The following is a 14,770-nucleotide window of genomic DNA, read 5'->3' as shown; positions in this document are numbered from 1 at the left end:
TTAAATACAAGATGGAAACGTGATCTCTATGTGCCAAATCCTAACCTTACTAAATATCAAAAAGGAGTCTACTATACAGGTATCAAGTTGTTTAATAATCTTCCAACAGTTAAAAGTCTAAGTTATTATATAAAGGTATAAGCCTGCATTGAAATATTACCTCTTCACTCACTCTTACTATTCCGTAGATGCTTTCATCTCTGCTGAACATTTTTAAGCTTTATGTATAGCTATAATCTATACGTAAAGCAAGTTTTGCATTTCTTTTTAAAATTTAGAATTCTGAGGTTTTTGTATATTAATTTGTTAAAATCTTGAGTAAGAAACTAAACTAACCCCCCCCCCCTTCGGAGGGTTTTTTTTGTGTCTTACTCAAGTCTTTTAACCCCTTCCTTTCATTGTATTTATCGCCTAAATATAATTTAAACACAGAGGCGTCAGTTTTCGTAAGCAGTTTGACTTGAATGAGTATTATTATCAGTATCAGATTACCTTCTCTCACTTTTCTCCATTTCTTAAAAAGTTTTCTGTCGCTGTTCGGAGACGATGTGCTGCTTGTAGAGCAGTGATAATGCGACTGGCTTGGTATTTTTTGATTTCTTTGTTGTGAAGCGTTATTTGTTTACTCGGCATTGTTGTGTTTCTATACCAACACAACAATGCAGAGTATAAACAAATATCTGTTGACATTGTTGATTGATGACGACGAAATCACAAATTTTTATAGTAAAAATAAAAAAAAGATATTTCAGCTACCACAGACCCATCTTAAGCGTAACTAATTCAGGTTAAATAAGCAAAGTCTTAATCAAACTTATCTCAATTGTACAGCATGTATGAAGGGAATATTTAGAATAAAGCCAATATATAAACTTCCTTTCCGTAAAGACGTATTTACGTCAAATTCTCCGGAACCGTGGTTCCACTATCACTTTCATTTTTTTTTTTGGTGGGGTTGGGGGGTGTCTACTCGGTCGTGACTCTGCGTATGCACTTTCGGTGCCCACAACGAAGCTGAAAGCCAGGGCTGGGGCTCCGACGTGCTGGGAGTGGTGACGAACTCCTGTAATCCAACTACTTAGAGGCTAAGTGTTGAGAAATGACTTGAGGTTGGGAGTTCTGGTGTTCTGTGTCCCACAGCTAAGCTCGGTATCAATATGGACACCCTGGGGGGAGCCCGGGGTGGCCAGGTTGTTTAAGGAGGGGTGGATCGGGCCAGAGAGGAAACTCACCCGTATGATGCTGTAATGGGATCGCGCATGAAGACTGGGAGCTGCTTTAGAGCAGACCGGAAGTCACCTGTGATCGGAGCTACCGGCACCTGTACTACGACAACCCCGGCCCAGGGAGCATTTTTTGGAGGGGGGGGGAGGATGAGCCATGTCTCATGGCTCGAGTAGCCTATCTGCTCTCTCGAAGTTCTTTGGAGTCGGCGGCTTCGAGACCCAGATGAGACAGCAGGGCAGACAGTCTGTGTGTGTGTGTGTCCGCCGGGCAGAGAACGACTCAGCTTGGAGACAGATAGGTCTGATATTTTTTGGGTTGTAACCCCCTACCGGAGCCTGAGCCTTGGGAGTTTGTTCTCCTTTTGAATTTATATATATTTTTATTAAATATCCCTTGTTGTTTAATCGGGGGTTCATTTATTAAGTTTTTTGGCTTAACCGCTATTACCATCCCACAACCGTACCACCTCCCGGCCTGGGATAATTTGGTCCAGTCACGAGAGCCAGTAGGGCTGAATTGCCACCTCACAGATTTTGCAATTATGGAGAAGAATGTTCATTCCAAATTAAAACAAATATATTCTGCAGAGAACTTGTGAGACCTACTGATGTTTTAATACTCCAATTTATATGATGAACTATCATTATTTATAAATTAACAATCATTCCATTTATTTAACTATTTCCATGCATAATTTATCAAATTTAACTTTAAATTCACATAATCTGTATGTATGCTTTTTAACCTATGAAAAAGCATTTTTTAAATATATATCATAATAGAAAATTTCAAAGCCTAACTCCACTAATCAAACATAAAAATGAAAACTAAAAACTAAAAGGTAGATTTCCTGTTCCACATTCTAATAAATATGAAATCTGAATATTCTTCAAACATGGCCACTCTCCAGCAATAAAACTTGGTTTCTGGAGACCACAGCCCAAAATTGGAAGAAATCTGTACAATATTTATGACAATGGAAATAAAACAATTATATCAATTATTTATTTTAATCCGTCTGATCACAATATAATTTTATTTAAAATTTATTATAATTAAGATAATAAAATATCATTCATATTCCTTATCGATTGATCGATTTACATTTCGGAACAAACAAACAAACAAAACAATTACTTCTTTAAAACAGGGAAGGAAAACCCTGACAGAAAACCAAGGGTTGAAGGGGCTGCATAGGAAAAGAGAAACCAATCCTTCTAAGGGAAAGAACCCGGAATAAAAACTTCTGGAGGACTATGGGGGTTGGACATCGGGCTAAGAACCCAATTCTGGAAGAAGCTGACACACTGAAAGGGCCGTAGTGGTAAAGAAGAAGAAGAAGGACATGTAATGAATATCGAAACTTTCATTAGGTTTGTACGTCTTCCTCCTCTGTGTGTGTGTGCGTGTGCGCGCGCGCTTGGGTGTGTGTGTGGCGTGTGGGGCGTCTGGGGAGTGGTGTGGGGGTGGTGTCTTGTCGTGTGGTGTGGTGTGGTGTGGTGTGGTGTGGTGTGGCGTGCAGTCGTGTAGTGTCGTGTCGTGTGGTGTGCTGACGTGTCGCGTGGTGTGTCGTCTCGTGTGGCGTCGTCTCGTGTGGCGTCGTCTCGTGTGGCGTCGTCTCGTGTGGCGTCGTCTCGTGTGGCGTCGTCTCGTGTGGCGTCGTCTCGTGTGGCGTCCTCTCGTGTGGCGTCGTGTCGTGTGGCGTCGTGTCGTGTGGCGTCGTCTCGTGTGGCGTCGTCTCGTGTCGTGTGGTGTCGGCCCACACCACAGTACACCACACGACACGACAGCACACGACGACACGACACGACGCGACACGACTGCAGAACACACCACACAACACACCAAACCACACGATACAACACGACAGGACACCAGGCCCCACACGCCCCACGCCCCACGCCACATACACACACCCAAACGCTCGCGCGCGCACGCAGACACACACAAAGGAAGAATACATACAAACAAAATGAAAGTTTCGAATTTCTTCATTACATGTGCGTTTCTGCTCCAACCTCTTCTTCTCTAGCACTACGGCCCTTTCAGTGTGTGAGCTTCTTCCAGAATTGGGTTGGTAGTCCGATGTGCACCCCCCCCACCGTCCTCCATAAGTTTTTATTCCGGGTTCTTTCCCTTAGAAGGACTGGTTTCTCTATCCCTATGCAGCCCCTTCTACCTTTGGTTTTCTGTCAGGGTTTTCCTTCCCTTAGCCTTTGGGGATTCCTCCCCTACCCACAAGGCAGTGGGGGCACTGAGCTCATGTGGTATTTGATGGGTGTAGCCTGCCACCAGCTACACTCCCACGCTCTCCGGTCTTGCCGCCTCGGTCCGGGACTGCCCCTTATTCGCAGCTAACCCTCATATCACTATCCGCCACCTGTCGCCCGCCCAGTACCTGAGGCTCGCCCTGGATTACGACTGAAATAAACAAACACGACGTTACGGATACGGATCCTACACATCTCCGTTACACTTTTTCGCCGAATGACCCTTCCGTGTAGACGTATTTACGTCAAAATCATTGCTTTATATTATGGAACTCTTAAGGTTCATTGTCGTGTTCAGATCATCCACCTACCTAAAGTCAATTGAATCTGTTAAATTTTGTGCGGTACATGTCTCAACCATCTCATACTCCTTGAATTAATCACTCTAAAATGTTAAATTGAATCATAAGTATGAAGTTCCCCATTGAGTAAGAAACTAAACTAACCCCCCCCCCCCAAAGGGTGGTTAGTTTTGTGTCTTATCCAAGTGTTTTAACCCTTGAATGCGCAGTATGACTTGAATGAGTATTATTATCAGTATCAGATTACCTTGTTGGTGTCAGTACGTCTTCTCTCACTTTTCTCCATTTCTTAAATAGTTTTCTGTCGCTGTTCGGAGACGATGTGCTGCTTGTAGAGCAGTGATCATGCGACTGGCTTCGTATTTGTTTATTTATTATGTTATTTGTTTACTCGGCATTGTTGTGTTTCTATACCAACACAACAATGCAGAGTATAAACAAATATCTGTTGACATTGTTTGAAGACGTCACCTTCTGTCACCGGTATCTAAAAGACAGACACAATTGAAAATATATAAATCACTTTATATTACTGTTAATTAAATTAAGCAATGAAGCTATAACACACCCATCACAGTTTCTAGAGTTCACCTCAGTGAACAATACAAAACACATACGAATGTGTTCAAGGTCTAAAATTTGGGTTTGTATTTTTCTGTGTTCATTGTACACGATTTCCAGATTCCGTAATACTACAGATTCAGAAATATAAGATATGAAATGTTGACAGATGAACCACGGTTCCGGAGAATCTGACGTAAATACGTCTCTATAATGTAATGTAATGTAATAATTCTTACATAAGATAAGTACCTGTGATATTCTAAAACGTTTTTACCAGCACAAAATTATCTATTCTACGACGCACTTATTCTACAGCCGATTCACAGCTCAGCGCTTTCCGCAATAACGAAAGCGGATTGTTGACGGCAGTAATGTAACACAACAATGCCGAGTAAAGAGATCACGTAACAATTAGTTTCTTAGATAACATAACTTCATTGTTATATTACCTGGGAAACGTCAAACTTCATTGATATGTTACCTGGGAAACGTCAAACTTCATTGATATGTTACCTGGGAAACGTCATCTGTTTATCAACAAATAAACAATGGTTACCTACATAGTTACCTTACATTACATTACATTACATTCTTCTACCACAGACCCATCTTAAGCGTAACTAATTCAATTTAAATAAGCAATGTCTTAATCAAACTTTACTCGATTGTAAAGCAGGTGTGACGTATTTACGTCAAATTATCCGGAACCATGGTTCCACTGACAACTTTTTACATGCAAAACAAATTAATTAGAATAATGGCCGGTGTCAAAAGCAGGGTATCTTGTAGAAAATTATTTCGTAAATTTAATATACTTCCACTTGCAAGTGAATTTATACTCTGCTGTCTATCATGTGTGGTGGAAAACTTAGATAAATTTAAAAGAAATACAGATGTACATAATTTAAATACAAGATGGAAACATGATCTCTATGTGCCAAATCCTAACCTTACTAAATATCAAAAAGGAGTCTACCATACAGGTATCAAGTTATTTAATAATCTTCCACCAACAAATTAAAAGTCTACAATTATGCTATAAAGGTATTCAAGCCTGCATTGAAATATTACCTCTTCACTCACTCTTACTATTCCGTAGATGCTTTCATCTCTGCTGAAATTTTTTAAGCTTTATGTATATCTATAATCTATACGTAAAGCAAGTTTTGCATTTCTTTTTAAAATTTAAAATTCTGAGGTTTTTGTATATTAATTTGTTAAAATCTTGAGTAAAAAACTAAACTAACCCCCCCCCCCAAAGGGATGGTTAATTTTGTGTCTTACTCAAGTCTTTTAACCCCTTCCTTTCATTGTATTTATCGCCTAAACATAATTTAAACAAAGAGGCGTCAGTTTTCGTAAGCAGTTTGACTTGAATGAGTATTATTATCAGTATCAGATTACCTTCTCTCACTTTTCCTCATTTCTTAAATAGTTTTCTGTCGCTGTTCGGAGACGATGTGCTGCTTGTAGAGCAGTGATCATGCGACTGGCTTGGTATTTGTTTATTTATTACGTTATTTGTTTACTCGGCATTGTTGTGTTTCTATACCAACACAACAATGCAGAGTATAAACAAATATCTGTTGCAATTGTTTGAAGACGTCACCTTCTGTCACCGGTATCTAAAAGACAGACACAATTGAAAATATATAAATCACTTTATATTACTGTTAATTAAATTAAGCAATGAAGCTATAACACACCCATCACAGTTTCTAGAGTTCACCTCAGTGAACAATACAAAACACATACGGGTGTGTTCAAGGTCGTATTTTTCTGTGTTCATTGTACACGATTTTCAGATTCTGTAATACTACAGATTCAGAAATATAAGATATGAAATGTTGACAGAGGAACTACGGTTCCGGAGAATCTGACGTAAATACGTCTCTATAATGTAATGTAATGTAATAATTCTTACATAAGATAAGTACCTGTGATATTCTAAAACGTTTTTACCAGCACAAAATTATCTATTCTACGACGCTCTTATTCTACAGCCGATTCACAGCTCAGTTCTTTCCGCAATAACGAAAGCGGATTGTTGACGGCAGTAATGTAACACAACAATGCCGAGTAAAGAGATCACGTAACAATTAGTTTCTTAGATAACATAACTTCATTGTTATATTACCTGGGAAACGTCAAACTTCATTGATATGTTACCTGGAAAACGTCAAACTTCATTGATATGTTACCTGGGAAACGTCATCTGTTTATCAACAAATAAACAACAATGGTTACCTACATAGTTACCTTACATTACATTACATTACATTCATCTACCACAGACCCATCTTAAGCGTAACTAATTCAAGTTAAATAAGCAATGTCTTAATCAAACTTTACTCGATTGTAAAGCAAGTGTGACGTATTTACGTCAAATTATCCGGAACCATGGTTCCACTGACAACTTTTTACATGCAAAACAAATTAATTAGAATAATGGCCGGTGTCAAAAGCATTGTATCTTGTAGAAAATTATTTCGTAAATTTAATATACTTCCACTTGCAAGTGAATTTATACTCTGCTGTCTATCATGTGTGGTGGAAAACTTAGATAAATTTAAAAGAAATACAGATGTACATAATTTAAATACAAGATGGAAACGTGATCTCTATGTGCCAAATCCTAACCTTACTAAATATCAAAAAGGAGTCTACTATACAGGTATCAAGTTGTTTAATAATCTTCCAACAGTTAAAAGTCTAAGTTATTATATAAAGGTATAAGCCTGCATTGAAATATTACCTCTTCACTCACTCTTACTATTCCGTAGATGCTTTCATCTCTGCTGAACATTTTTAAGCTTTATGTATAGCTATAATCTATACGTAAAGCAAGTTTTGCATTTCTTTTTAAAATTTAGAATTCTGAGGTTTTTGTATATTAATTTGTTAAAATCTTGAGTAAGAAACTAAACTAACCCCCCCCCCCCTTCGCAGGGTTTTTTTTGTGTCTTACTCAAGTCTTTTAACCCCTTCCTTTCATTGTATTTATCGCCTAAATATAATTTAAACACAGAGGCGTCAGTTTTCGTAAGCAGTTTGACTTGAATGAGTATTATTATCAGTATCAGATTACCTTCTCTCACTTTTCTCCATTTCTTAAATAGTTTTCTGTCGCTGTTCGGAGACGATGTGCTGCTTGTAGAGCAGTGATAATGCGACTGGCTTGGTATTTTTTGATTTCTTTGTTGTGAAGCGTTATTTGTTTACTCGGCATTGTTGTGTTTCTATACCAACACAACAATGCAGAGTATAAACAAATATCTGTTGACATTGTTTGAAGACGTCATTTCCTGAAGGCAACGAAAATCACAAATTTTTATAGTAGAAGACTAGAGCAGGGCGCTCCTTCCGGAGCGCGTTCTCTAATCTGATATTCTACGTCTTTACGTCGCTGTTCTTGTTCAGTCAACTTTCTACGTCCATCCCCACCCTTGCAAATCTTCGTCTTAAAATCGATCATAATAGTTTTCGTAATCGTAATATATCGAATGAGGATCAGTTTACCTTGTGAAGTTGTTGGAGTTGGTACTTCAAATACTTGATGACGTCTTCTTTCGCTTTTCTGATGTTTTAAGCCAACTGTCAGTCGATAATCAAGATTGCGGTCTGCTGCTTCTGGAGCAGTGATAATGCGACTGGCTTGATATTTTTTGATTTCTTTGTTGTGAAGCGTTATTTGTTTACTCGGCATTGTTGTGTTTCTATACCAACACAACAATGCAGAGTATAAACAAATATCTGTTGACATTGTTGATTGATGACGACGAAATCACAAATTTTTATAGTAAAAATAAAAAAAAGATATTTCAGCTACCACAGACCCATCTTAAGCGTAACTAATTCAGGTTAAATAAGCAAAGTCTTAATCAAACTTATCTCAATTGTACAGCATGTATGAAGGGAATATTTAGAATAAAGCCAATATATAAACTTCCTTTCCGTAAAGACGTATTTACGTCAAATTCTCCGGAACCGTGGTTCCACTATCACTTTCATTTTTTTTTTTGTGGGGGTGGGGGGGTTGTCTACTCGGTCGTGACTCTGCGTATGCACTTTCGGTGCCCACAACGAAGCTGAAAGCCAGGGCTGGGGCTCCGACGTGCTGGGAGTGGTGACGAACTCCTGTAATCCAACTACTTAGAGGCTAAGTGTTGAGAAATGACTTGAGGTTGGGAGTTCTGGTGTTCTGTGTCCCACAGCTAAGCTCGGTATCAATATGGACACCCTGGGGGGAGCCCGGGGTGGCCAGGTTGTTTAAGGAGGGGTGGATCGGGCCAGAGAGGAAACTCACCCGTATGATGCTGTAATGGGATCGCGCATGAAGACTGGGAGCTGCTTTAGAGCAGACCGGAAGTCACCTGTGATCGGAGCTACCGGCACCTGTACTACGACAACCCCGGCCCAGGGAGCATTTTTTGGAGGGGGGGGGGGAGGATGAGCCATGTCTCATGGCTCGAGTAGCCTATCTGCTCTCTCGAAGTTCTTTGGAGTCGGCGGCTTCGAGACCCAGATGAGACAGCAGGGCAGACAGTCTGTGTGTGTGTGTGTGTCCGCCGGGCAGAGAACGACTCAGCTTGGAGACAGATAGGTCTGATATTTTTTGGGTTGTAACCCCCTACCGGAGCCTGAGCCTTGGGAGTTTGTTCTCCTTTTGAATTTATATATATTTTTATTAAATATCCCTTGTTGTTTAATCGGGGGTTCATTTATTAAGTTTTTTGGCTTAACCGCTATTACCATCCCACAACCGTACCACCTCCCGGCCTGGGATAATTTGGTCCAGTCACGAGAGCCAGTAGGGCTGAATTGCCACCTCACAGATTTTGCAATTATGGAGAAGAATGTTCATTCCAAATTAAAACAAATATATTCTGCAGAGAACTTGTGAGACCTACTGATGTTTTAATACTCCAATTTATATGATGAACTATCATTATTTATAAATTAACAATCATTCCATTTATTTAACTATTTCCATGCATAATTTATCAAATTTAACTTTAAATTCACATAATCTGTATGTATGCTTTTTAACCTATGAAAAAGCATTTTTTAAATATATATCATAATAGAAAATTTCAAAGCCTAACTCCACTAATCAAACATAAAAATGAAAACTAAAAACTAAAAGGTAGATTTCCTGTTCCACATTCTAATAAATATGAAATCTGAATATTCTTCAAACATGGCCACTCTCCAGCAATAAAACTTGGTTTCTGGAGACCACAGCCCAAAATTGGAAGAAATCTGTACAATATTTATGACAATGGAAATAAAACAATTATATCAATTATTTATTTTAATCCGTCTGATCACAATATAATTTTATTTAAAATTTATTATAATTAAGATAATAAAATATCATTCATATTCCTTATCGATTGATCGATTTACATTTCGGAACAAACAAACAAACAAAACAATTACTTCTTTAAAACAGGGAAGGAAAACCCTGACAGAAAACCAAGGGTTGAAGGGGCTGCATAGGAAAAGAGAAACCAATCCTTCTAAGGGAAAGAACCCGGAATAAAAACTTCTGGAGGACTATGGGGGTTGGACATCGGGCTAAGAACCCAATTCTGGAAGAAGCTGACACACTGAAAGGGCCGTAGTGGTAAAGAAGAAGAAGAAGGACATGTAATGAATATCGAAACTTTCATTAGGTTTGTACGTCTTCCTCCTCTGTGTGTGTGTGCGTGTGCGCGCGCGCTTGGGTGTGTGTGTGGCGTGTGGGGCGTCTGGGGCGTGGTGTGGGGGTGGTGTCTTGTCGTGTGGTGTGGTGTGGTGTGGTGTGGTGTGGTGTGGTGTGCAGTCGTGTAGTGTCGTGTCGTGTGGTGTGCTGACGTGTCGCGTGGTGTGTCGTCTCGTGTGGCGTCGTCTCGTGTGGCGTCGTCTCGTGTGGCGTCGTCTCGTGTGGCGTCGTCTCGTGTGGCGTCGTCTCGTGTGGCGTCGTCTCGTGTGGCGTCGTCTCGTGTGGCGTCGTCTCGTGTGGCGTCCTCTCGTGTGGCGTCGTGTCGTGTGGCGTCGTGTCGTGTGGCGTCGTCTCGTGTGGCGTCGTCTCGTGTCGTGTGGTGTCGGCCCACACCACAGTACACCACACGACACGACAGCACACGACGACACGACACGACGCGACACGACTGCAGAACACACCACACAACACACCAAACCACACGATACAACACGACAGGACACCAGGCCCCACACGCCCCACGCCCCACGCCACATACACACACCCAAACGCTCGCGCGCGCACGCAGACACACACAAAGGAAGAATACATACAAACAAAATGAAAGTTTCGAATTTCTTCATTACATGTGCGCTTCTGCTCCAACCTCTTCTTCTCTAGCACTACGGCCCTTTCAGTGTGTGAGCTTCTTCCAGAATTGGGTTGGTAGTCCGATGTGCACCCCCCCCACCGTCCTCCATAAGTATTTATTCCGGGTTCTTTCCCTTAGAAGGACTGGTTTCTCTATCCCTATGCAGCCCCTTCTACCCTTGGTTTTCTGTCAGGGTTTTCCTTCCCTTAGCCTTTGGGGATTCCTCCCCTACCCACAAGGCAGTGGGGTCACTGAGCTCATGTGGTATTTGATGGGTGTAGCCTGCCACCAGCTACACTCCCACGCTCTCCGGTCTTGCCGCCTCGGTCCGGGACTGCCCCTTATTCGCAGCTAACCCTCATATCACTATCCGCCACCTGTCGCCCGCCCAGTACCTGAGGCTCGCCCTGGATTACGACTGAAATAAACAAACACGACGTTACGGATACGGATCCTACACATCTCCGTTACACTTTTTCGCCGAATGACCCTTCCGTGTAGACGTATTTACGTCAAAATCATTGCTTTATATTATGGAACTCTTAAGGTTCATTGTCGTGTTCAGATCATCCACCTACCTAAAGTCAATTGAATCTGTTAAATTTTGTGCGGTACATGTCTCAACCATCTCATACTCCTTGAATTAATCACTCTAAAATGTTAAATTGAATCATAAGTATGAAGTTCCCCATTGAGTAAGAAACTAAACTAACCCCCCCCCCAAAGGGGTGGTTAGTTTTGTGTCTTATCCAAGTGTTTTAACCCTTGAATGCGCAGTATGACTTGAATGAGTATTCTTATCAGTATCAGATTACCTTGTTGGTGTTAGTACGTCTTCTCTCACTTTTCTTCATTTCTTAAATAGTTTTCTGTCGCTGTTCGGAGACTATGATCTGCTTGTAGAGCAGTGATCATGCGACTGGCTTGGTATTTGTTTATTTATTACGTTATTTGTTTACTCGGCATTGTTGTGTTTCTATACCAACACAACAATGCAGAGTATAAACAAATATCTGTTGCCATTGTTTGAAGACGTCACCTTCTGTCACCGGTATCTAAAAGACAGACACAATTGAAAATATATAAATCACTTTATATTACTGTTAATTAAATTAAGCAATGAAGCTATAACACACCCATCACAGTTTCTAGAGTTCACCTCAGTGAACAATACAAAACACATACGGATGTGTTCAAGGTCGTATTTTTCTGTGTTCATTGTACACGATTTTCAGATTCTGTAATACTACAGATTCAGAAATATAAGATATGAAATGTTGACAGAGGAACTACGGTTCCGGAGAATCTGACGTAAATACGTCTCTATAATGTAATGTAATGTAATAATTCTTACATAAGATAAGTACCTGTGATATTCTAAAACGTTTTTACCAGCACAAAATTATCTATTCTACGACGCTCTTATTCTACAGCCGATTCACAGCTCAGTTCTTTCCGCAATAACGAAAGCGGATTGTTGACGGCAGTAATGTAACACAACAATGCCGAGTAAAGAGATCACGTAACAATTAGTTTCTTAGATAACATAACTTCATTGTTATATTACCTGGGAAACGTCAAACTTCATTGATATGTTACCTGGGAAACGTCAAACTTCATTGATATGTTACCTGGAAAACGTCAAACTTCATTGATATGTTACCTGGGAAACGTCATCTGTTTATCAACAAATAAACAACAATGGTTACCTACATAGTTACCTTACATTACATTACATTACATTCTTCTACCACAGACCCATCTTAAGCGTAACTAATTCAAGTTAAATAAGCAATGTCTTAATCAAACTTTACTCGATTGTAAAGCAAGTGTGACGTATTTACGTCAAATTATCCGGAACCATGGTTCCACTGACAACTTTTTACATGCAAAACAAATTAATTAGAATAATGGCCGGTGTCAAAAGCATTGTATCTTGTAGAAAATTATTTCGTAAATTTAATATACTTCCACTTGCAAGTGAATTTATACTCTGCTGTCTATCATGTGTGGTGGAAAACTTAGATAAATTTAAAAGAAATACAGATGTACATAATTTAAATACAAGATGGAAACGTGATCTCTATGTGCCAAATCCTAACCTTACTAAATATCAAAAAGGAGTCTACTATACAGGTATCAAGTTGTTTAATAATCTTCCAACAGTTAAAAGTCTAAGTTATTATATAAAGGTATAAGCCTGCATTGAAATATTACCTCTTCACTCACTCTTACTATTCCGTAGATGCTTTCATCTCTGCTGAACATTTTTAAGCTTTATGTATAGCTATAATCTATACGTAAAGCAAGTTTTGCATTTCTTTTTAAAATTTAAAATTCTGAGGTTTTTGTATATTAATTTGTTAAAATCTTGAGTAAGAAACTAAACTAACCCCCCCCCCCTTCGGAGGGTTTTTTTTGTGTCTTACTCAAGTCTTTTAACCCCTTCCTTTCATTGTATTTATCGCCTAAATATAATTTAAACACAGAGGCGTCAGTTTTCGTAAGCAGTTTGACTTGAATGAGTATTATTATCAGTATCAGATTACCTTCTCTCACTTTTCTCCATTTCTTAAATAGTTTTCTGTCGCTGTTCGGAGACGATGTGCTGCTTGTAGAGCAGTGATAATGCGACTGGCTTGGTATTTTTTGATTTCTTTGTTGTGAAGCGTTATTTGTTTACTCGGCATTGTTGTGTTTCTATACCAACACAACAATGCAGAGTATAAACAAATATCTGTTGACATTGTTTGAAGACGTCATTTCCTGAAGGCAACGAAAATCACAAATTTTTATAGTAGAAGACTAGAGCAGGGCGCTCCTTCCGGAGCGCGTTCTCTAATCTGATATTCTACGTCTTTACGTCGCTGTTCTTGTTCAGTCAACTTTCTACGTCCATCCCCACCCTTGCAAATCTTCGTCTAAAAATCGATCATAATAGTTTTCGTAATCGTAATATATCGAATGAGGATCAGTTTACCTTGTGAAGTTGTTGGAGTTGGTACTTCAAATACTTGATGACGTCTTCTTTCGCTTTTCTGATGTTTTAAGCCAACTGTCAGTCGATAATCAAGATTGCGGTCTGCTGCTTCTGGAGCAGTGATAATGCGACTGGCTTGATATTTTTTGATTTCTTTGTTGTGAAGCGTTATTTGTTTACTCGGCATTGTTGTGTTTCTATACCAACACAACAATGCAGAGTATAAACAAATATCTGTTGACATTGTTGATTGATGACGACGAAATCACAAATTTTTATAGTAAAAATAAAAAAAAGATATTTCAGCTACCACAGACCCATCTTAAGCGTAACTAATTCAGGTTAAATAAGCAAAGTCTTAATCAAACTTATCTCAATTGTACAGCATGTATGAAGGGAATATTTAGAATAAAGCCAATATATAAACTTCCTTTCCGTAAAGACGTATTTACGTCAAATTCTCCGGAACCGTGGTTCCACTATCACTTTCATTTTTTTTTTTTGGTGGGGGGGGGGGGGTCTACTCGGTCGTGACTCTGCGTATGCACTTTCGGTGCCCACAACGAAGCTGAAAGCCAGGGCTGGGGCTCCGACGTGCTGGGAGTGGTGACGAACTCCTGTAATCCAACTACTTAGAGGCTAAGTGTTGAGAAATGACTTGAGGTTGGGAGTTCTGGTGTTCTGTGTCCCACAGCTAAGCTCGGTATCAATATGGACACCCTGGGGGGAGCCCGGGGTGGCCAGGTTGTTTAAGGAGGGGTGGATCGGGCCAGAGAGGAAACTCACCCGTATGATGCTGTAATGGGATCGCGCATGAAGACTGGGAGCTGCTTTAGAGCAGACCGGAAGTCACCTGTGATCGGAGCTACCGGCACCTGTACTACGACAACCCCGGCCCTGGGATCTTTTTTTTTTTTGGGGGGGGGGAGGATGAGCCATGTCTCATGGCTCGAGTAGCCTATCTGCTCTCTCGAAGTTCTTTGGAGTCGGCGGCTTCGAGACCCAGATGAGACAGCAGGGCAGACAGTCTGTGTGTGTGTGTGTCCGCCGGGCAGAGAACGACTCAGCTTGGAGACAGATAGGTCTGAT

At 40.2% G+C, this 14,770-nt stretch overlaps 1 long non-coding RNA gene and 3 pseudogenes across 1 annotated transcript; 3 read left to right on the top strand and 1 right to left on the bottom strand.

Annotated features, from left to right (window-relative positions):
- Positions 1-1,042: 1,042 nt before the first annotated feature.
- Positions 1,043-1,303, top strand: LOC147871475 (signal recognition particle RNA; annotated as a pseudogene).
- Positions 1,304-8,479: 7,176 nt separating this feature from the next.
- Positions 8,480-8,740, top strand: LOC147871474 (signal recognition particle RNA; annotated as a pseudogene).
- A 1,302-nt stretch (positions 8,741-10,042) lies between these two features.
- Positions 10,043-11,752, bottom strand: LOC147871473 (uncharacterized). Its single transcript, XR_015538762.1, has 2 exons — positions 11,517-11,752; positions 10,043-11,119 (listed from the first exon to the last, which is right to left on the bottom strand). It is a non-coding gene; the product is annotated as an uncharacterized LOC147871473 (long non-coding RNA).
- A 2,525-nt stretch (positions 11,753-14,277) lies between these two features.
- On the top strand, positions 14,278-14,538 carry LOC147871472 (signal recognition particle RNA; annotated as a pseudogene).
- Positions 14,539-14,770: the final 232 nt, after the last annotated feature.

The sequence above is a fragment of the Zootermopsis nevadensis genome, unplaced genomic scaffold (genome assembly GCF_977971745.1).
Source record: "Zootermopsis nevadensis isolate Lab colony 2312 unplaced genomic scaffold, Znev_1.0 Znev_ptg000053l, whole genome shotgun sequence".
Lineage (NCBI taxonomy): Eukaryota > Metazoa > Arthropoda > Insecta > Blattodea > Termopsidae > Zootermopsis > Zootermopsis nevadensis.
Note: the sequence above shows the minus strand (reverse complement) of the source record. Positions and strands in the feature narration are given on the sequence as shown.